The sequence below is a fragment of the Pyrgilauda ruficollis genome, unplaced genomic scaffold (assembly GCF_017590135.1).
Source record: "Pyrgilauda ruficollis isolate IOZ18807 unplaced genomic scaffold, ASM1759013v1 scaffold28, whole genome shotgun sequence".
Taxonomy (NCBI): Eukaryota; Metazoa; Chordata; class Aves; order Passeriformes; family Passeridae; genus Pyrgilauda; species Pyrgilauda ruficollis.
The window spans coordinates 8,273,867-8,296,396 of NW_024524155.1; the positions used below are offsets into that span (position 1 = coordinate 8,273,867).

General features: G+C 44.6%; 1 protein-coding gene across 2 annotated transcripts in view; it reads right to left on the reverse strand.

Annotated features, from left to right (window-relative positions):
- FOXN3 (forkhead box N3) overlaps window positions 1–22,528 on the reverse strand; it is a 209,036-nt gene extending 186,508 nt beyond the window's left edge. For both annotated transcript variants that reach the window (XM_041471803.1, XM_041471801.1), the window contains exon 1: window positions 22,422–22,528. The gene's annotated coding sequence lies outside the window, so the exon portion shown is untranslated. The remainder of the gene's footprint in view (window positions 1–22,421) is intronic.
- Window positions 22,529–22,530: the final 2 nt, after the last annotated feature.

Here is a 22,530-nt window from a genome sequence, read left to right on the forward strand (position 1 = left end):
ATAAAGCATAACACACACCCAAACTGTGATTCTCTTGCATTCTTTTCTCTTTTACATACTTCAGAAACGCTGTTTATTTTCTCACTGCTCCTTGTCATATGATGTTTTAAGATTATTTCCTTTCACCTGCTGGAGAAACACCACTGGGACACAGAAGTTCCCTCTAATCCCATCCAGCCAAGCATTTATACCACTCTTATTAGCTTGGTATCCCAGTACCCTACTGAGCTGCATTATCATTAATTGTTTCTCAAGTGTTAGCCACAGGCTCAGCTTTACACAGTACAAAGCAAAGATGTGATCCCTGCCCTGAGGAGTTTTACATGCTAAACAGATGGTTAATGACAGCAGCGTAATGACAGCCTTTGGACTGGTAGGGGATAACATTTATGGAACAAGGAATAAATTAGCTGGGATTCATGACAAACTGCATTTGATTTTCCTGGAGAACATTTGGGGGAGACTGCTTTCCATGATAACCTGTAAATGTGCACCGGGCTTGAGATCCAAAAAATCATACCCTTAGTATTTTTTGCAAATGAGAAGCTTTATTCTAAGAGAAATTTACTTTAAAATGATCAACTTTCTTTCACCAAACACACACAGGGTGTTTGGTCAGAAAGAGAATTTTAACTAAACAAAAATTATTAATGTTAAAAAAACAAAACATAAAATGTTTTAGTAAGCCCTGAGTTTAAAAATGTTCTTTTAAAAAATATGAAAAGGCAAAATGGAAAACAACTGATGAGCTGAACAAAATCAGAGGTTAAGGTGTCAGGCCATGCCACTGCGTGACTGCTGTGCCAAGGATACAGTGACATACAAGGTTTTGTGCAGGTACAAATAAAGAGCTGGGCACAACATGGTAGCTTTAAGACCTGCAAGGCCAGTGAAGGAAGCTGATGAAGATACCCCTCCACACATGCATTATTTATTTCTCCAAGATCAGAATCACCTGCAGTTCAGGCTCCCCCCAGGCAGCAGCAGGGACAGCACTGCTGCGACTGTGCTGGGGGGACATGATCTCCCACCACCCAGGCTGGGACCAGAAGTGGGACAGGGATGGAGGCTGCTGGGTGGCATCTCCCACTGCCTGCCTGACAGCAGGGTGTTGAGCTCAACTAATTCCAATTAACCGGGACACTTCTTGTGCTCCTAACATCTGGCTGAGACAGGGCTCAAAACAGCATTTCTGTACTCCTCACCAGCCCATGATACTGGTTTCAACACACATGTGAGAAGACAGGCAGCTCAGAGACCACAGTCCCACAGAGCTCAACTTCTGGAGTGCCCCATGCTCAGTGATGCACCTAAGTGGGACAAGCAAGGTCAGGAACTGCTTGAAATCTTCTGATGAGACAGAATTCAGCCTGTTGTGTTTTACTGCTACTGGCATTGGTGTTACTATCTCAGTGCTAGAAAGCTGGTCATAATTTGGGTAGCACACTGCATGAAGTACAGTGTACTTTTGTACGATTCCTACAAGCCTATTCTCGATTTTACAGTATAAGCACATAAAAATATATTTTCTACTCTGTTTTGGAGTGTAATGAATGGTTGACTTTTTTTTTCTCTCAGCCTTATTGTGACCTTCTGGTATTGGGCAGGCTGCCCCAAAGAGACTTCCCCACACACCAGTCCTTTCCTGCATTCTAGAAATGCATTTCCAGTTTTTTACTTGACAATAACTCACTCTGAATTCCCCTGTGAACTTCACAGATCTTTAGATAAGACACCAAAGTAGGAGCTGTTACTACAGAAAAGGCTTCTCCTGGATGGTGGAAGATGTAGGTCCAGCTACCTTTCAGTTCCATTTCCCATTTACAGTCCTTCAAGTAATATTTGAGAAGGTTATTAAAATACAAGGTTCCTTTTTCCTTTCCAACTCAAGTATTTAAGATGTTGCAGCTCATTGAAAGCCGCAAAAACTCAAACACTTGTGCCATTTCTAAACAGGCTTGTACTATTTCTATGTCAGCAGCCAAAAGTTTGCATGTAGATAAAATACCTCCAAAAACAATGTCACAAAAAATAAATCCTCAGCAATTACATGAAGACCAAGAAAGGTACAATCACTGAGCATTTAAATAAGGAGACAAAAGAATCTTCAGCCCGATAGGATAAGTACCTTTAAAGTCCCAGTAACTTCAATGCAAATTTAACTTAGAACAGTTCTGAAACAATCTAAAAACGAATTTGTGAACAGAATAATTGATAAGACTCTTGGGTCCTTATTTCTGTGTGCTCACATAATGGCAATTAAAGCTAAGCACCTTTGAATGGCCTCTAAACAAGCACATGAAAATCTAGAAGAACCTTTGAGTGGGGATTATGCATTAACCTAATGTTCATAATCATGCTCAGAAAGTTTCTCTTTGAAAGCTTGAAACAGAAATGTTAATAATCTCAGGCAAATAAAAAACCTTAAGCTATTGCAAAAGGTAACTTTTGAATCAAGTATATAATAGGTAATAAAACTTCAAAGGATTCATCACTTGCTGCAATTAAAATGTCCAACACAGATTTTTAAATAGCCTTCTCATGTCTAAGGAAACTTTTTTCCTCCAAGTAAATAACTGAACTCAGGTGAGCATCAGATTTTTTTTTTAGGAATAAACATAGGCTTTCATCTGTGGTGCAGTGAAAAGAGCACAGCATCATAGACCAAACTGGCAATCAAAGCCATTTCCACTTTGCCTAATTTTGTTTTTTAAGGGTTCAAAGTATCAATCCTCCTCTTAAAAACCTTCAAGCATGAACAGTGAACATAAAACAATTAACAGCTTATGTGAGAGAGTAACAAGAAGACTCTAGGAAAAAATACTGCCCACTCCTCAGTTTCCACACAACTAACTGGAAATCTTCCGTATTTTGGTAGAAGAGAGGATGTCTGTCTACAGCATGATGACAGATATGAGCCACAGACAGCAGCACACTCTAAAAAGTTCTTCCTAGGTTGCCTAGAAGAGGCAAAAAAAGAAAAAAAAAAGGAAAAGGAACATCCTCTTGTAGCTGTGGTTTTACAAAGAATTGCCAAACAAAAAGCAAGCAGGCAACTCCCTGCCAGATTTGGCAGAACACCTGAACTCTTAGTCTCATCACCACAACTGCCAATTACAGAGTCCTCAGTGCTGCAACCAAAATGCATCGACCCTTATGGACCCAGGCAGGCAAAATCACCTTGTTTGACTGCAGTCTCCCAGCTGGAGAAGCAGAGGATGAATCCATGGGATGGTAATACTTTGTGACTGCCTTATCCTGTGACTGGAAACAACTGCAGCATGAGGGCAGGTCTTGAGGAGCAAGTCAGTAACACAGGCCCACAAAAACTCTGTGACGGATGATGCTTTCACAATACACAAATAAATCACAGCAGAGCAGATGAATGAGTGGAAATTTTGTAATGAAATCAAACTACATAAAATAGAAACTTCATGTTATTTATGGCAGGAAGTCACCTACATCAGCCTAAAGGACTTATTAAGAGTGGTCCTACTAACAGCTGAACTAGTTTGAAGTCTTACACCCAAACAACACAGTTTAGGCACTACTTATTTCCACTAAACAGTTTCAAAAACCTGCTCTTCTGTAGCACAAATTTGAAGAACTGAAGGGAAAAAGAGTCCCAAACACCATATTCAAAATCACTTCAGCTTATTTGATGCCTTTAAATATTATAGGAAAAAAAAGCTAAGCTTATTTCCAAATCACTTTGCACTTCGTAAACTTTAATAGTATCCTTTATCTTCAGACAAGGTCAACTTTATCCTTTGTAACCTCATCCAAAATAAAACAGAATCAAACTGGTGCTCTTGCTTTTTAAAGACTAAAATCTGAGCATGATCATTTCCTTTCTTTCACTAGCAAAAGAATGCATGCATGGGACGTAGGATGAAAACATTAAAATGCTTAGATTTGGGGAGAAAACAAATAAAACCAGGGCAACAGGAGCAATCAAGAGAACAAAAATTAGAGAACTGCATTCTTGTGGCCTGACAGCGTCTTTTACAGATTATCTAACAGAGCTGATGAGGCCAACCTACCACAGATGATCTCAGCATCTTCAAAAGTCATTGCCATCCTTCATCAGAACCAGGATTTTATCCCAGTCTTTGATAATTACTATCTTCTTTACAGATGGCCTGAACAGAGGTTAAAGTTGTTACCCTATCTCCTCAAATATTACTTCAGCTAGAAAAAAATCCAGTGACAAATAAAACCTGAAAGCAAAATCTCCCATGGCCAGGCACAGCAGTCCCAACAGTTCACAAATGTGATCCTTTCCATTTCTTCTGACTAGAGCAATGGCTTGTGAGTGATCACAGCCCCTTACCTGGACACACATGGATTTTCAATGGGTTTGTGCTCCAGCTTTACTCATGGACTTCTGGAAATCCCTGCTCTGACCCAGACCTGAAGCAGCACTAGCTGCAAAAACAGAGCACGTTATGTGCCCCACCAGCATGGACCTGCATCCAGCTGCAAGCAGCTTCCTGAGGGAAGGACAAATCTCACAGTGACAGCTCTTCACAAACAGCCAGCACATCTGGATTTTGCCCCAGGTGTGTCACAGCCTGTTCGACCTGGAGCATTATGATCCCATCTGCTGCATAAGGGCAATGGCTTTGTGAAACCCAAAACAATCCTTTAGATATCAAGATAAAAAGCAACTTCCCAATCTTTTTCCTTTACTATTGAAAATAATGTCAATGTTCTTCTCACAAAAACAAAAAAAACCTAAAGCTCTCATGCTACAGCTTTGTTAAAGGACCATGTTTAAAACCTGATGACTCTGCTAAGTTTGAAGATGCATGGCAAACACATCAGGTGTAAATGCAGACCACACTTTATGTCAGAATATGCACTATGTCAACAGATACACACCAGCTGAGGAACTGATATAAGCATATGTTTAAATCTCTGAAGAGAGAGACCTAGACCAAAACAGAGCTGCAGGAGAAGCTGTTCCCTCTCCAAAATGGCACTGTGTAGGAAGAAAATGCTTTTTGCTATGTTAAAACATCTCCACATTCTTACTTCTTGTTTTTCTTATACTTTCAAAACAAGACTTCTATACAGAAGGGTGCAGGCAGAACTTAATACATCGAAATATAAACAGTTTTCACCTCAGCAGCAGCAGAGATCAGTATGTGTTTGGTGGCACTGAGCTTGCAAAATTTGTTCAGATGAACTCCCGACTTCGTGCACCAGCAGTTTGCCAGAGAAAGGCTATTGAAGCCTTTTATAGCCATTCAAGCAACAAAAGGACACCCCTCTATACACAATCATCACAGCCTGGCTTATCAAAGCACTTCACGAGTCTTACTGCTCAGCATCCTTATTTTTTAGCAATTATTGTTCTGACGAGTAACCCTTGGGCAGTGTCCAAGAATAAGGGGAATTTTCTGCTGCGGGATGCCTGGAGTGCTCCTCCTCTGCTAAGTGAAGCAATAAAATCAGTGTGTGAATGTGTACAGAAACAACACAACCCACCTGCCTTCCAGTTGTGCCTAAAGAGGTCACAGGGTGAAAAAGCAGCCCACCGGGGAGCTGCCTCTTGGGTCTCTCAGACTAAGTGATGCACCATGTAGAACTAAAAGCTGGCAGCCCATGTCCACAGGTACCTGTACATCAGCCAGCTTTCCCTGAGCCAGCCATCCGAGCACAGGAAAAGGAGCTGGTTCTGAAGGCACGTTTAGTGGAAGAACCAATGCTGAGCTTTAGCCTTGGTGCAGCGACTGGTGAAATTTGAGGGCATCTGTATACAGGGTTGCAAAAGCTGCTAACCAGATACTACTTCAGCACAGACCAAGATAAAATATCTTATCATGGTCCATGCCGACAATTAAACCACTGTTTGGCCCCAGATTAGTGAACATAATACTTGACAAGAGCAATTGGAGATTAATGGCCTGTAACTGCTTGGCTACCTTGCACTCTACAGGGTCAAGTACATTAATGTCAGTACAGAAGCAGTTTCTCTCAACCCAGTGCTAGTACTACAAAGACCCATGAACTTGGAGATACAGGGGCCAAGCTCTCAGAGCCACTTTCTGTCACTAAGGTCTATTGGTGGCCGATTCTCATGAGGAAGAGTCCTCATGCCGGGGGTGTTCAATTCCCCCACAGCACACTGTGGATGGATACCTTGGCATGTGCCACTGCAGAAATGTGACTGAGGAGGAACTTCGGGGCAGCAAAGGCAGCAGACATGAGAGCAGGTCACCCTGCTCCCACCAGCGCTGGGATGGAGGCAGCCCAAGACCCAGACAACCCCAGGCAGTCCCCTGACCCCATCTGCTCTTCACTTGGCATATTTTCATACAGGAGAGAAATACAGCCAAAATCTTCTGTTGTCCTTGGTCACTGCATTTAACTGCAAAAAATCACTGCTCTAACATTTCAGAAATATGCCCTTTGCTCTGCTTTCCAAATCCTGGGCATTTCCAGAGGGCTCAGGACCTGACTCCTGAGCAGAGACCAGGTTCACTGGAGCACCTGTGCTCACCACCATACAACTGATGTGCTGAGGCCATACAGCTGCAACACTGCAACTAAAAGTGGTAGTTCTCAAATCTGGACACACATACAGAGACCCCAGCTCTGCCTTAATTAGAGTTAGATTATTTAGCCCCTTTATCTAGGAATAAAAATAAACCACAGATAATCTGGAGATTAAACTAGAACCACTCTTCCTGAGAAATTGCTTTCTGGAATGCATAGTGAAGAAAAAAAAAAGTGTGCAACTTATACAGCTCCCAAGGGAAAAATGAATATGCCAGTTGACCTTAAAAGAGTCCAGAAGAAGTGCTGAGCAAAATTTTAAGCACAACATGCTGTGCCTTCTTCAAACTCCTTCAGAGGAACCTTTGCCCTACCTCCTGGAGGTAGCAGAAATTATGTTTGTGAGACCATTGTTCATATGCATATTCTGGGTGCAGGCAGGAGTATAATAATAAAGGAAAAAGTTGCATTACCCTATGCTAAATCTTTGAACAGAAGAACAGTTTGAAATAATCTGTGAATCCTCTTTCTTACCCTGTGCTCCTCAGTTTCTCAAATATAAGTATGGAAAGAAAGGCCAGAAGGCAGGGAGAGGGAAGGATGATCCTGTGGTGTCTCATAGGGCTGGCACCTAAATACACACACCAGACAAAGAGTTGCTCTGATACAAGAGGAGCAGGAGCCACAAGAGCCAGAACATCCTTCACACTCAGTACATGCCCGGGAGGTGTGTTTTGGCCACAGAGGTCATACAGTTTTCAGAGCTGCTCCTGGCAGTTGGAGAGGGGGTGTTCAGCATCCCACTGACTCCTCTCAAGCTCCAGGGTTTTCACAGAGCCAGCAGCCACAACTCTGCTGCAGTGACCAAAGCTCCCCAGCAAGTCTGATTACCCCCCTCCTTGCTATCTCCATCAACATTCCTTCAACAGGACCTGAAAGGAGCGCCAGACATGTGCTGTAGGTATCGGCCCCTAAAACATTGCTACAGAGTACACGGGAGCAAATCTGTAACAGAGAGCATCAAAGGAGGAAACGAGGCAAAAAGTAGCAGCCTATAAATGCACCTTTAGACATGAGGTGGCCATGAAGTAAAGGGCCACCTGATTCTGTACCCAATATCACTCTTTCTCCCCTCTGAATCCTCACCTGATTTCACATGCCACCCCCCTATGGCAGCAAGCTCCTTGGGGCAGAAACCCTTCTCCCTGTGACTGCAGGATGCACACTGCAGCCTCACAGTGCTTCAATACTACCAATGCTACAGCAAGGTCCACCATGACTGCTGGACTCTCAAGTGCCAAATCAACTCTGTCTAGCCAGAGAAGAGGAAAAAGAGACCAAAACAAAACCTTGAGCACATTAGTCACTGTTAACTGTTCTTTCCAGGAACATAACATTGAAGGAATTTCACCGCTTACTGGCAGGGAGATTTTGTAGTGGCTCATAGCTAAGATCAGCAAGAAATCCTTTGAAATACACATATATACACATTAAAACTTGAGTATTTTACCTTTCCCCTCAAAAGCAATTGCTGCTGTCAAGTACACCCTTCTCTTAGAGCCACATGTTCTGTTTAAGAATACCTAATCAGAAAAACATTCAGAGGTATTTAATCAGGTTTTTCTTTTCTCTTTAACGACCTAATGTTTTGGTTTGCATCTGCTGCCAACTCACGCTGGGTAGAAATTTAGTACTGTCAGCATTTAATTATTATTTTAACGCAGATTTCTCTACCTTCCTACAGTGAAGAAATAGCTAGAAAAATGCCACTATGAGCAGTTTTTTAAGCCATTAGACACCATCCTTGTTATTTAGCCACACTGGAAATTACCATTCAAGGACACCCAGATGCTCGCTCTGCCATCCCCTACTAGGGCAGATGCTCCCCAGTCTGCAGCTCCATAGCCAACCAGAGGGACAGTGTCCAAGGGACAGCCGGGAGGGACTGCAAATACCCTACCCCAGAAGCTCAATAATCTGGGATAAGGCTCACCAAAAATGTGCCAAAGAGCTGGAACACAGAGCACCTGGTTGGTGTTGTATCTTGGGCCATAAATAACAAATCACACTATTTCTTTTTGTCAGCTTAAAACCCATTTTCCTAATTTTTCCTCTCCCTCTCTGAAACTAATAAATTTAATTCTGTAGCCTGCAACAGGCTACAGAGTAAATACAGGTGTTGGTCTGATGCAGACTTCAAGACGGGCTTGTTTCATTCATACAGTGCGGGGAAAAAAGACGCAAAAAAACTGGTTCCATGAATTCCAAAAGAAATCAAGAGCTGAGCTCATGGTAAGCTCCCAGCATCATGTAAGTGTTGCACATGCATGGTGTTTTGCAGACAGGACACGTGCATGGAGAGTTCCCTTCCCACTCCCAGCCACTCTGGTGAATGCCTGCTCCCTGTTCTCCTTCTGAAAAGCAGGATTTAGGCTTTGGCCCTCAAAAAAACCATTGGAGAAATGAGCCTGCAGCAAAGCAGGGCTTGTGACAGCAATGTGAAATGGTGCAAAGAAGCAAGGGCTGTGAGGATGCACATGGACAACTCCATTTTCCAGAGCAGAGGGAATAGTTAGCCACACACTAATTAAAACAAGCGTTAGTCTGTGATAGCAATCTAAGATAACACTAAGACGTTTGTCACCCAAGGTAAAAAAAAATGGAGGCCAAAACTGGATGCTACTGCTGGACCTGTGTCTATAGAATCCACATTTAACCTTAGCAGAGGATCCAACTACACAGGTGACTATTTGAGAAACACAAGCACCCTGTTTGGTGTAGGCTGACCTTTGCATAGTCACACTCCTATTTAAAAGAGAAACATGTATATGGAAAAAGACAAGAACAGAGGCTGGCAGCAACAGGAAGGTAACAAATTTCTGCAACAGGGAGGTAAAAAATCTAATTTCTCTGATGGCAAATCAGGGCCCTCTTACACAGCTGGCAGGAATGAAGCATTGCTCTTCTATACCTGAAAAGACCAAGTTGTGGGATATGGGATTTTAAATCCAGATGGTCACCATCAATGGAACTTAACTGTGATGAACAAAGAGGCAGCTATTTCATCTGCTTAACATTAACTCTTCCCAGAGTGCATTTTATAAGTCACATGCAGAGAGCAAAGGGCATATGCTTAAGAAGCCTAATACAAACCGAGTTTTGCAGGGTAGAAGAAAGGGAAATAGCCTTGGTTACTGAGAGTATTTGAATGTCACTCTGTTAGGCTGTGCATTGCATTTGACAGAGCTAGCAAAGGAAATGAGAAATGATAACTGATAGTGCCCTGATTAGATCAGCCACCTTGGGAAAGGTGCTGAAGCAGAGATATTTCACTAAAATAAGGAGAATCCTGGGAATAGATTTCTGGCAAGTGATCGCAAAGGAGATATGGCCAGAATTAGAAATGGATTTTGCAGGCAGATAAAATGTAATAGATAGAAGGCAGCTCAAAATGATATATCATGAGGGCCTATAGAGCAACCATAAAGTCTGTTCGCAGATATTTAACATATAGAGATCCTAGAAAGACTGAACTTCAAAATACACTTGCTGTGTTATTAACTTTAATGTGCAGAAATAAAACAATGTTGTATTAAAGCTCTCTAGCAAAAAAGGAAGCTGTCTTCTCCCCAGCTATCCACCTCTCACTTCAATGGAGTTGCATTATTTTACACCACAAGACAGAAGTAGAACATGAAAATGCACATTTCATTATCTTGAAATAAATCACTTTATTAATAACGGCAGTGGTAATTAGCATAATGTAATAAACTCTTTATATGCATTTCTGTCGCTTAACCATGTTTCCTTCTTCTGAAGCTCATAGCCAAAGCAGTTCTTTAGACTGATACTTAGGCATTTTAGGGGAGTTGGCTTTACTAGCTGTTAAAAGAAGTCTTTAGTGATCCTGCTGTCCACATCTGTCTGTCTGTTTCCTCCTTAAAATGTTTAGACAACCAAATATAAAGACAACTGTGTTCTCACTCTTCTGGACAGCACGGCGGCCAAGACAGAAACTCGACGACAGTAACTTGGGGAAAGGCTGCTACCTGGGTTCAGCCATTACACATCAGAGCCCCCCACCACAAGACAAGTGTGTTGACAGCCCATCTTCACTTGCTCCTGTAGTGTCACAAGACTTTGAGATCAGTCCATGGGCTTAAGAGACTGCAAGTCAATAAAGACGAATACAATGCTCCCAGGGGTCCGAGTCTGGCCCTCTGCTCCTCCCTTCATCGGCTGGTAAAATGCTGAATTTTGTGCAAACAAGTAATGGTTTGCATGTTGCTCAGAACAAAATAAAGATATCACAATTACAACCACAAAAATCTGTGTTGCAGCACATCTGTGTATTACAAGATATTCTCATCCACTGGCTCCAAAGAGCCATATGTGCATCACTCACACTGCCAGAATGGGAACAGTCACATAAATCACCTTTGGTATCAATGAAAGATGCACTTGACAGAGCAAAAATTTCTGAGGAACAGCCAAATTCTAACACTTTACCTACCACTGGGATACAAGTTAGTGATAACCATTATCACCATCACTATATCAGTGACAGCAATGGAGCGCCAAACTCTGCATCCATAAAACCACTGCCACTGCATCTCTAGGGAGCTCCCCCTGAATACACAAAGGTGGAACTGAAATATAACCTATGTACATGACCAAATGCCAAGCTATTTGCTGAGGCAAAATCTTCACTGAAATCAGCTAGGACAATCACAATCAATAGATTTTGGCATGAGAAGGGACAAACTTCAATTTTTGTCAGCGTTCATGCCCATACTGGCACCAGAACAGATGCTTTTCCAGAGTGCCATGCTGCTTACTTCAAAACTTGTACAAGACAAGGCACTTTCTCACCTACAGACATCCCACTTTGGCTGAGCCTCTTGCCCCTTGCATTTAGAAACAATCCATGTCAGATTCTGCACCTGGGACGGGACAACCCTGGATGTATGGACAGACTGGAGCATGAGAGGCTGGAGAGCAGTGCTGTGAAAAGGGACCTGGGGGTCCTGGTCAATGGCAAGTTGAGCCTGAGTTTGCAGTGTCTGGAGCAAGGAGGGCCAAGCGTGTCTTGAGGCACACCAGACACAGCACTGCCAGCCGGGCAAGAGAGGGGATTGTCCCCCTCTGCTCTGCACTGGGGCAGCCTCACCTCGAATCCTGTGTGACAATACAAAAAAGACATTAAGCTGTTCGAGAGTCTTCAAAGGAGGGCCACAAAATGGTGAAGGACCTTGAAGGGAAGCTAGATGAGGAGTAGTTGAGGTCACTCGGTCTGTTCAGCCTGGAGAAGAGGAGGCTGAGGGGAGACCCCACTGCAGTTACAACTTCCTGTGAGGGCAAGAGGAGAGGCAGACACTGATCTCTGCTCTGTGATGACAGTGACAGGACTGAGGGAATAGCCCAAAGTTGTGTCAGGGGAGGTTTAGATTGGATATAAAACAAAGGTTCTTCACCCAGAGGTGGTTGAGAACTGGAACAGGCTCCCCAGGGAAGTGGTCACAACCCCAAGCCTGACAGAGTAGAAGAAGTGTTTGAAAACACACCCAAGCACATGGTGTGAGTCTTGGGGCTAATTCTGTGCAGTGTCAGGAGCTGGACTCCAAAGATCCTTGTGGGTCACTTCTGACTCAGAATGTTCTATGATTCCCAGCACTAGCACTAAAGAGACCCCACCAAAGCAGAGCTCTATTTTGGAAATAAACCCATCTCTTTCCAATAGCCCAAGAGCAGAATTCTGCTGCCTTCATCATCATTGCTTTGAATGAGGGAAAGGTGGGAGGGAAGTTTCTGTCAACATTAATCAATGTTTAGGTGGTTCTCTGCCCATTCATTCATGTGCTAAAAGTGTTTCTGACAGTAGGAAATCCACTGAATATAAGAAGGCCAGTAGCAGCTGCTTGAGAAATGCCAATAGTACTGTGCATACCTTCCAAATTTCCCCAATGTCCCTAAGTTATTAGTGGGTGACAGGAGCTTAAATAAAGCATGTGAAACATGAAAGCAGGACAAATAATTATATTGGTATGGTGACTTCTATACTGGAGAGATTTTTTGCTCCAAATACCTTATATCAACTGTAAGTTTTTGGGGTCAGAAAGAAAATTGGTTTTCCATACTATGTCTTTGAGGGAGCAGGGTGCCTGGAATCCCTGCTGCTCTGTGCTCCCAGCTTGTATCCCCATAAAACTAGCAGCAGCTAACAGCAGCAAGCAAGATTGAACACAAACTCAGAATAAAAATTACTACCAAAATATTCTGCTCCAGATTTCAAAGCATTTCCTGAACTGTCCACATCACACCATGCTCAAGCATCCTCTTTTGAGACAGAGCAAAAAAGGCAAGATGGGAGGAAGCCTGGATCAAATAAACCAAGTACAGACCATATGGAGAGTGGGTAGAGTCCACCAGCTTGGGACACAACCCTCAAAGGGAGAAAGGGCAAGTGGGCAAGACTAATACTATTCTCAACATCAGCATAGCAAAGGCTGTTTTCTGCAGCTCTTTGAGGAAAGATAACATTGCTTTTCTAGTAAGAAAAAGCCTTTGCCACTAGCATTGTGAAATTATACCCTGAAAAGGGGGCTCAGGGGCAACATACTTGTTCCTGGCCCTCTCATCTGCTCCATTCCTTCAATGGAACAGGCACAAACCACCAGACAACCTGATCCTACAGCCACAGTCTCTAATCAGCCTGGGTGACAGCTGAGGGTGCATGGCCTCCTTGTCAGCCCTCTAGGAACGGAAGCAAGGCTGCTGCAGGAGCACACACCAGTCCTCCACCTCCTGCCAAGTGCGCTGCAACAGGAGCAGGCCCTGGGATTCCCAGCCCCAGCACTGCAGCAGGGGAACTATACTGCTTTCTGGGGAGAACCCGCGAGTGACCCACAGCGAAAGGCTTCCAATCTGTTATTGTGCCTCCAAGCCCACCACATCTTTCCTTGCTTTCCCCAGGAGTCACCTCTCAACTATTTCAGCTTCAAGATGCTCAGCCTATTTTCTCAAACTGCTGCAATGGTAGCTTTCCATACAACTAGGAAACAAACCATTCCATTTGGAAAGCCAAAATGCTTTCTGTTTCTAACGACACTGACTCTTCCACCCAGGCTGGCTGCTTCTGAGGTGCTGGTCTGAGAGATCACCAGAGTCACCAACAGGAAATGGGGATTCCCTCACCTGTCAGAAATGGTACCCTGGCTTAGCAAAAACAAAGGATTTTTAAAACACACTTAACTTTTCACAATTCGTGCTGGATTGTTCAGCGTCTTTTTTTCTTTTGGTACAATTATGTCGGTGCCATTTCCAGTCAGGCTGGTTGCAGTTGTTGCACTGGGCCCCAGGACTGTGAATGGCTTACAGTTGCTTCAGTAATGACACAGGCTCGTGAACAAGGGTGACCATACCAATACATATGCCTAATTTCTACATTTTTCCTATATTTTAATCTCATTTTCCCCATATTTTACCTCATTTCTTCCAGTCTCTGTTTTCTTCCTCCTTGCACAAAGCTACTATTTCCTGAGTGAGATCTCCTGTTCAGCCACAACACCAAGTGAAGCTGCAATGTTTCTCTCAGATCTTCTTCATCACAGCCCAGCCCTGCTCTTGCCAGACACGGCAGATCAGCAGGAACCCATCTGCTGCCTCCCCTGCTTCCCCATACCCACAGGTGGTTCAGCACTGCACCACTCCCTGACCTGGGGTCTAATATCTGGGGCGCAGCAACTGCAGCTACAATGCCGGTGTATTTAATCAGGACACTGCGACTTCCCAGCACCTCTTCGAATTCCCTGAGCACCATGACTGCAGCCTGCCCTGGGTCCCCAGGGGCAGCAGGCACAGTGCCCAGCTGGGGGTCCCCGGGGTAAGCTGGGGCCACGTCACCCCAGCAGAGCTTGGCGCAGAGCTCGGCACGGCGCAGCTGCGGCAGCACCACAGCGCAGCGCCCATTAGTGACGCTGCTGTGACCACCCCCAGGACATTAAGGTCTGCTGCACCACTACATGAGACTACTCTGCAGTAACAGAAGTGAGGAGGGGAAAAACTGCACATACCAGTAAAGATGTAGCTTATTTATGGTTCAGCTTTTCAAAGTTTACTAACTAGTACAGATTATTCATGGCTCATGTCTTTAAAGAAGTCAGTGTCATTTCCTTTCTATTCTTAACCCTAAGTAATATTTTATGGTTCTGCTATTCCTCCTTTCAGATGGAAAGACATTTGTCCAATCTTGGCTTTGTGAGATGTTGTCTTCTGGCCCTCTTCATCCTTGTCTGACGATTGTTCTGTACCTCCATGTCCTCTCCCCCAGCTCGTGCTGTGGCCTTAGTCTTGGTCCGTTCTGTACACCCTCCACACCCTGGGCATGATTCTAATTCTAATTCACTCTGACACCACTTCCTACTGTGCCAATGTGAAATGTACTTTCTGTCACTGACTCTCCTCTCCAGCCAAGCCCATCTCTCATCCAGCCTTGCTGACATCTCTTGCTGGGCCTCTCATCATCAAATCAAACCAAATATAGCTGTAATGGACCTTGTGAACTTCCTTTGTTTGCCCAGCCTCCCTATCCCTTCTGAACAAACTTCCACCCTCCCTGTTGCCCAGGCCTATAACCTCTTCCAGTTCCACCATTCTTTACAGCCTCACTTTTCTTGTAAAACCACCTGACACACCATCAGGTGGTGTAAGTCAGTGTAATTACACTAACTCAAATGGCATTATACCAATTTACAAGAGATGAGTTTCTGTCCTGATGCCTCTAAAAGCAAATATATTCTATTTGACAAGTAAAAACCTTCAGCCAGTTCCCTCAAAATCTCCTGTATTTATTACTGTGATCTCTTGCCCTCTGGACTCCCAACAGCCACATTCTTTTCAAAACATGACTCCTCCTGAAATTCTTACACATCCCTTAGCTCTCCACTGTTCCCAACCCAGAACAATCCCTTCCACTCTCCAGCCTTGTGTATCTACCCACTGCCCACTCCTAAGCCAGTGCTTGGCTTCTTAAGCCTTCTGAATATACCTGAAATAATCTGGTATGCTAACAATATTTAATTAAGAGTAACAAATCATTCACTAATTCACAAATTTATGTTACAATAAAATAGAGGGAAAAAATCATTTAAAAAAAGAATTTTAAAAAGGAAAGAGAGCCCCCATGAAAGCTGAACACCAATTTCAAATTCAGGCACAATTAAAAAGCCCATGTTTAACACAAGGTGGGCACGACTGCAAATGTATGTACTGAATTACCAAGATTATATAAAGCATTACATGTTATTTGTTCCCCCTAACACCAAGCACTGTGCTATCCCAGGTGAGCTGAAAGTTTCATAATCATTTTAACACCAATATAAATCTCAGCTTAAGCCAAACACACCACAGTATAAAATGATGCAATGGACATCACAACAACACCCTGCATCTTCACACTCTCTAGACCACATGGTGAAGTTTTGTAATGGCTGGAGACTTGACACTTAGTGGATCTGACCTCACCACTGTAGCTATCTTTGTCTAAACGTTTCCAGTTTATAAAAAAAAAAAAAAAAAAAGGGAAAAACCCCCAAAAAACACTTTACATGTTTTTGGTGGGTTTTTTTTTTTTTTCAGATTAGTATCTATCCCCAAAAAAACACTTTACATGTTTTTGGTGTTTTGTTTTTTTTTTTTTTTTCAGATTAGTATCTATTAAAAAAAAAATAAAAACACTTTCCAAAAAAGTAGAATAGCATCTGCATTTAGGGTTTTCCACACCTGGAGGGCTGCAAGAATATGGAGGCAAGATCAGGTCTTTAATGAGAGTACTAAGGACTTTACCATATGCACCATACCAAAATGATAAAATGTTAATGAAGTGAAAGTATATTAGTGAATTATTAAAATTTCACTCCTCTCTGCAAAGCACAGAGTAAGAAAAACACAGTGAAGATAATGATAGAAATAGGATCAAAACATTTGGATCCCTTCACCACCTCCAACATTAAAGCTTTACAAAATGTGGTGTTAAAATTAACATATTAATTGAGTAGCTTCTACAAATGATCTACTGTAAAACCCAGTTCAAAACAAGTTTGAGTTAGGGATAAAATGAGACATAAATCAGTTATATCTAGATGGGCCGGACCTACAGCTTCCTCCCATCTCTAATAACCTCTCATAACCCCTCTAATGCCTCTGCTCCTCTCCACAGCAAGCCCAGCCAGCAATTAAATTGCCCACAGGAAGATCTCACTGAGGGCAGGAACAGTGAGCAGGGCTGGGGAGTTCATGCCTGCATTCTATGCCAGAAGCTGTGTTCAGGAAAAAGTTTGGCCTCACTATGAAGCCCAAGAGCTAAACCAGAAAACAGCTCAGTAGCAGGGTCCTGCAGAGGTGCCAGGGGGTGGAGAGGGGAGCCTTGTGAGCCTGGGACTGGAGGCAGGGCCACAGGAGACACCAGGCCACTGCTTTCAGTGGGGCAGGCAAAAGTCTGGCAGAGAACTACACTAAAAAGAACAGGGGCTTTGCCACATAGTATTAAGGAGCAATTTCCAGCGAAGCTGCCATTCTGTAAAATGCTTTCCAGGGTCTAGCTTGGATTGCCTTGTACATAAAGTCCCGTCTGTTAGGACATCTGGAGCGTTCTCCTTGCAACAAAAGTAAATATGCCCAGACATGGTGAGCGGGCTCTATCAGCAAGCTGGTGGCAGGTAAGCAGTTTGCCATTAGGATCCCACTAGGGAATCTCACACTTTGCCTGAGTAAACAGTTCAGTGCAGGGTCCCACCACAACTGAGAACATGGGAGGCGGGCAAAGGAAGAAACTGGTGTGGGCCAAATGCATCCCACTCCTGGAATACCTGTCTTTATTTGGCTTTAATCTATTTTCAGTAAAATGTAACACATTCAGTGCTGGAAATTTCATTGTATCAGCTAACATTGATATAAATTCCTGCTAATGTTGCAAAAAAAAAAAAAAATCCCAGTGTCAAATATCCAAGCAGATCTTTCCATTCAGTGGCACCTAGCAAGCCTGATCCGAGGTCACAGCCTTGCCATCTGTGTGTCCTGCAGTCAGTGCGGACACAGAGAAAACCATCTCCAGCAGCGACTCTTAGACTACAGACAATAGAAATAAAAGAGCAACAAAATACTGTTCAACATAAGAAGTAGAAGCTTTGACTCCAGTAGACTTAGCCTGTCCAATTTTCGCAGGCATTATGGAATAGATGCACTTTATGGAGAGTTTTTTAAGAGCATAATGTGTCCCCTATGTACCTCCCTAAGAGCGGTGGGGGGAAACTGATCCCCAGCAAGCAGCCACCAGAGCCCAGGCTAATGTGAAGGTGGTCCTACACAGCTCACCTGACAGTTGTGTGTCCAGCTGTGGTGAGCTTCAGCCATTCCCCAGGCCCCCTTCCTTCACCAGCCACCTCCAGAGCAGAGCTATCCCACTGCTCTGCACCCGTCCTCAAGGGGAACAAACGGGACACAGGGAGCCTCACTCCTTCGTGGGCTGTGCTGACAACCAAGGCACAAACTCTTGGCTAGACAACCAGCTTCACTTCCAAACAGTTATAAGTCCCAAGGATTCTAAAGGCACCTAAAGCCTTACAGTGAGTTCAGGGAGGGCTTGAGTTGCTCTCATGCTTGGCAGCTCAACTTGAGACATTTTAAATGGAACGGAATTTCCAAAACTGTAGGACAGAATCACTTCCCAAAAACTGCCCTGCCTTGCAGAGCTTCAGGCTGGTTTCCCAGAATCAGCTGATCAGTTCTGAAAACACACAGCTGTAATTTTATACTTAACTGAAACACTGCTCTGTTGGAGTACTTTATTATTATTATTATTATTATTATTATTACTATTTTGGTTTTTTTTTTTTACAATTTTGCTTTAGCTTGGTCATGACAGAAGGCAACAAGGCAAATGCAGTTTCATTACAGATATGTCAAAATTGTAGCCAAAGTCACATTGCCTTGTGTTACATCTAAAGTGGCAAATTCCAGCATCAATCACGACAGTCCCACTCCACTCCAGTTTAGGCTTCCAGACAGCCCTGGCAGCTTCTCCTGCCAGAAACAGCTCCTAACACCAAGACATCTCCTACAACAAAAACCCACCACTTGAATCTATTCAGCATGCCAGGCAGCTTCTCACAAATTTATATAACTTTTCCATGTTTCCCCCTCAAAACCCTCTGCAAAGCTTAACACCACAAAAACCCTGTTGTGAGCTGACATCAGAGAAATGTTTATTTCCCTGAGCCTCCCTGCTTATGAGAACTAAACTGCTGCCCTCACCTTTGCTCTGGACCTTCATCCAAAGCCGTGTCTAATCTTACAAGCCTCCAACCTGGCATCCCAGCCATGCTGGGCAGAGACCAGAAAACAATTGGCATTTTCTGGAACCACTGCTTATATTCTCACCCCCAGCCCCACATCCCAGACACATACACACCACACTGGTGCATTAGCATGAGTACACTTGGGAAACGCAAACATATTTTCTAAGTTTTAATCCATTAGCAATTGCTAATTAAAGGGCAATTAATTTGTCTCCCAGCTCTGCCCCTAATTTGCCTTGCAACTTTGTGCAGTCCATGTGAAATGCTATGTTTCAGCTTCCTATGCTCCCACAACTTCTGTGGATATTAGAACATTAATTTCTGTAAAGTGATTTATGATCCATGATGAAAGGCAGTTCAGAACTGTAAGAACTGCTCCTATTAGTAAAATAACTGGTGCATTTTTTGATCTTTCATTTTAATGGGGGAAGAAAAAGAAAAGCCGAGCTGAGTATCAGCAATGAGGCTCAAAAGGTAAAAATTGCAAATTGGACACATCTGAAAACATAGCCCAGAGAGGCTGGTGGGGTGGCTTTTTATAACAGCAAAAAAATGACAGGACAACACAAGCATTTAACTTCTTGCATTTCCCTTGGGAATGCCTGGCATCATAAAACTTTCACAAACTAAAATCATTAGAGATAAATAAAGTAGCACAGACACAGAGGGTGATGAAGGGTCAACCTAGGAGATACCTAATCCAGCTCATTTCCTTCAATGTGTAAAAACAAGTAACCGACACGTTTCCTGCCCATGAACCTTCCTGCCGATAAGGGTGCTCCCAACAACAGGAAATTCGCCTCTAGAAGCAAAAGCACACTTTTGCTACCAAGCCAAACTTTCTCTATCTGAACCCCACAGCAATTAAAAGCAGCATTTGTCTCATCAGAAGTGGATTAAACAACTGCCTGACTGCCTAAGCCTCTGCCCATCACAGGGAGGGGGGTCCCACCTCTTGCAGCCTGGTGCCAGCCCAGCTGCCAACAGGGACTCCTCAATCAGAAGCAGGCATTGCTCCCTCTGGCTCTACCATCCCTTCAGCCTGCTCTGCCTGCAACCAAGTTTTAAAGTCAGGTCTTGCTTGCGTTTTTTGGACAGCAAGATCCAAGGTTGTGGGTGAAGAGGTTACTGATCACCTCAGTCCCCTGCAAGATTTACCTCCTGATCTGCAAGACCTGATCACCAGTCTCTGATTCTCTTAAGAAATAATAATACAAAAAATGTAATATGCAAGCAAACCAGTCATTTAAGGCTTCAAAATGATGATGATTTATACAGTGGGTGAAGCACTGAAGTGCTATTTCTCAGCTTGGTCACTACAAAATGAAGATTAAAGAGAGGAACAAAAGGAAATGTTTTGGAGAAAATGCAGTGAATACTCAAAGGCATCTCTCTCTATCACAAACATCTGAAATCAACGGATGCTGCCCAAGAAAATAAGCAAAAACATTAACACCTTTCTTGTGAGTTTGCTGTGAAATAGCTCTCTCCTGCTTCAAAAGCAAAATAGCCTCTCCTTTCACACACAATAAACTTTCAATAGTCCAGCAAAGTAAAACTTCAATTTACGACAATAATAGTCTGATTTTCTCATGCTGCATTCAGCAGCAATGAAGTATATTTTATTCTCATATCTCTGCTTTTCTCCTCATAGCATGCTATAACAGAATTGTGTTTTCTTTTTGCATTGCAAAGGGCTTCCCAAAGTCATTCACCACCTTTTTTTTTTTTAATAGGTGATGCAGATATGTGAAACAGACTTAATATGCAAGTCCAAATCATTACATCTTAATATAGCTTCATAATACAAAGGAACAGAAGGAAATCAATCCCAACTTTATTTCTCAGGTCCATAGATGCCTATGGAAACAAACATGGCCTGATCATCCAATTATAAAAAAGTCAGCCCTTGTTACTTTTGCCTTTTAAGCCCCACCATCCTTCTGCTTTGAGCCTTTTCTCAGGTTCCCCAGCAGCAGGCCAGGCTGGGGCAGCACACCAGTGGGCATGGGACAGGTGGCTGCATCTCCTCAACTCCTCCTTGGATGGAAAGTGTGGGACAATGTCCAGGGAGGAGAGAGGGAGGCGGCGGTGCAGGGTTTTATTGTAAAATGACCTTGATTTGACAGGCATGTTCTCAGGTTTCAACAGATGCTGTGGGAAAGGCAACAGCAGCCAAGGCGGTCTGCAGGCATTTCTGATGATATGCAGACTTTTTTCTTCTGCCTGTTTTTTTTTTTTTTTAATACATGGGGGGTCTCAGTTTCCATGACAACAGTGTCTCCACTTGTCTGTTATTAGATACCATCCGCTTCCTGTGTCTAAATTTTTAAACCAATCAGAAAAGTGTTTATAGATTTTGTAGCTCCTGGGACAGTCCCTCTCCTCCACGAGAGCTACTTTAATGACACGTAACGCTCCGGCAGCCAGGGCTGCAAGGCCTTATGTTTTCGGCTGCAAAGTGATCACAGTTTATGCTGTTCACCGGCTGATTCATGGGCTGTGCCAGAGAAAACTGGGGTTTTCTGCCCGATTTACCATACCCTTAACAGACGTTACCATGTCAGATTGTTTTAAAAACCACACAAACTCATTTTCATTGTTGGCTGATTGTTGTTTCTGATTCATCCCATGAAACAGCAGGATCTGTCCCTGCGTGACACGCGATTGCCTCGGCGAGGCCGTTATCCCACCGGAGTATCGGTCCGCCCTGACGGAAATGGATTCACCGTGCAGCATCGCCTGCTGCAATTAAAGTTTCGGCAAACTGGGCTCCGCGAGCAGCCGCACTGTAACCGTGCGAGCAGATTTACACAGGCATATTTTTCATGATGTAAATAATACCTGGCCGCACCACAGTCGGCACGTCAATAAGGAAATCCTTCTCCAGGGCGCAGGGACACGCGCATACATTGTGAAGGAATTAACACACGGTAAGTCCAGTTAAGTGAAGAGCCGGCACTGAAGACCGACGAGCAACGGCGATCTGTTGTGAGAAGGGGAAAATCCCTCTCCCGGCGGCTCTGACAGGCCAACACTACCGGAGGAGGATGCCCTTCAGGCGGGTGTGCAGGCACAGACGGAGCCCGGGAAGTACCGAGCGGCTTCTTCCCGGGCGGGGATCCAAGCGCCGGCGGCACGCAGGAACAAAAGGGAGCGGTGGGGGGGCCGCCCGCCGCCGGCTGCGCCGCTGCCCCACCAGCGCCCGCCGAGCCGGGGCCGGAGCCCACGGGCCGCGCTGTCGGGGCACAGCCCGCCCGGGATGCGACCCGGCAGCCGCCCCGCACGCGGCTCCGGCTCGCCCCAGGGCGCCCTTCCCTTCCCTTCCCTTCCCCACCGCCCGGCGGGGCTGTTTGGCGGCGGGACGGCGGCAGCCGCGCGGGGCAGCCCCCACAAACGCCCCGGGGCGGCGCCGCTGCCCGCCCGCGGCAGCCGCCGGCCCAGAGGCCCCAAAAGTTTGGCCGCGGCTCCCCGGCCCGGGAGAGACGGGGCGCGGCGATAGCGGCGAGCCCGGGGGGGCGGGCACCCGCTCCCGATGACACCGCGAAACGCCCCCGCCGTTACCTCTGTCCGCGTCCTGGGCTCCCGCGCCGCCGCGGGGTGGTGGGCGCTCCCCGCGGCCGCCCCGCTCCGCGCCCCGCGGCGGGAGGCAGCCGGAGGCAGCCGCAGCCCG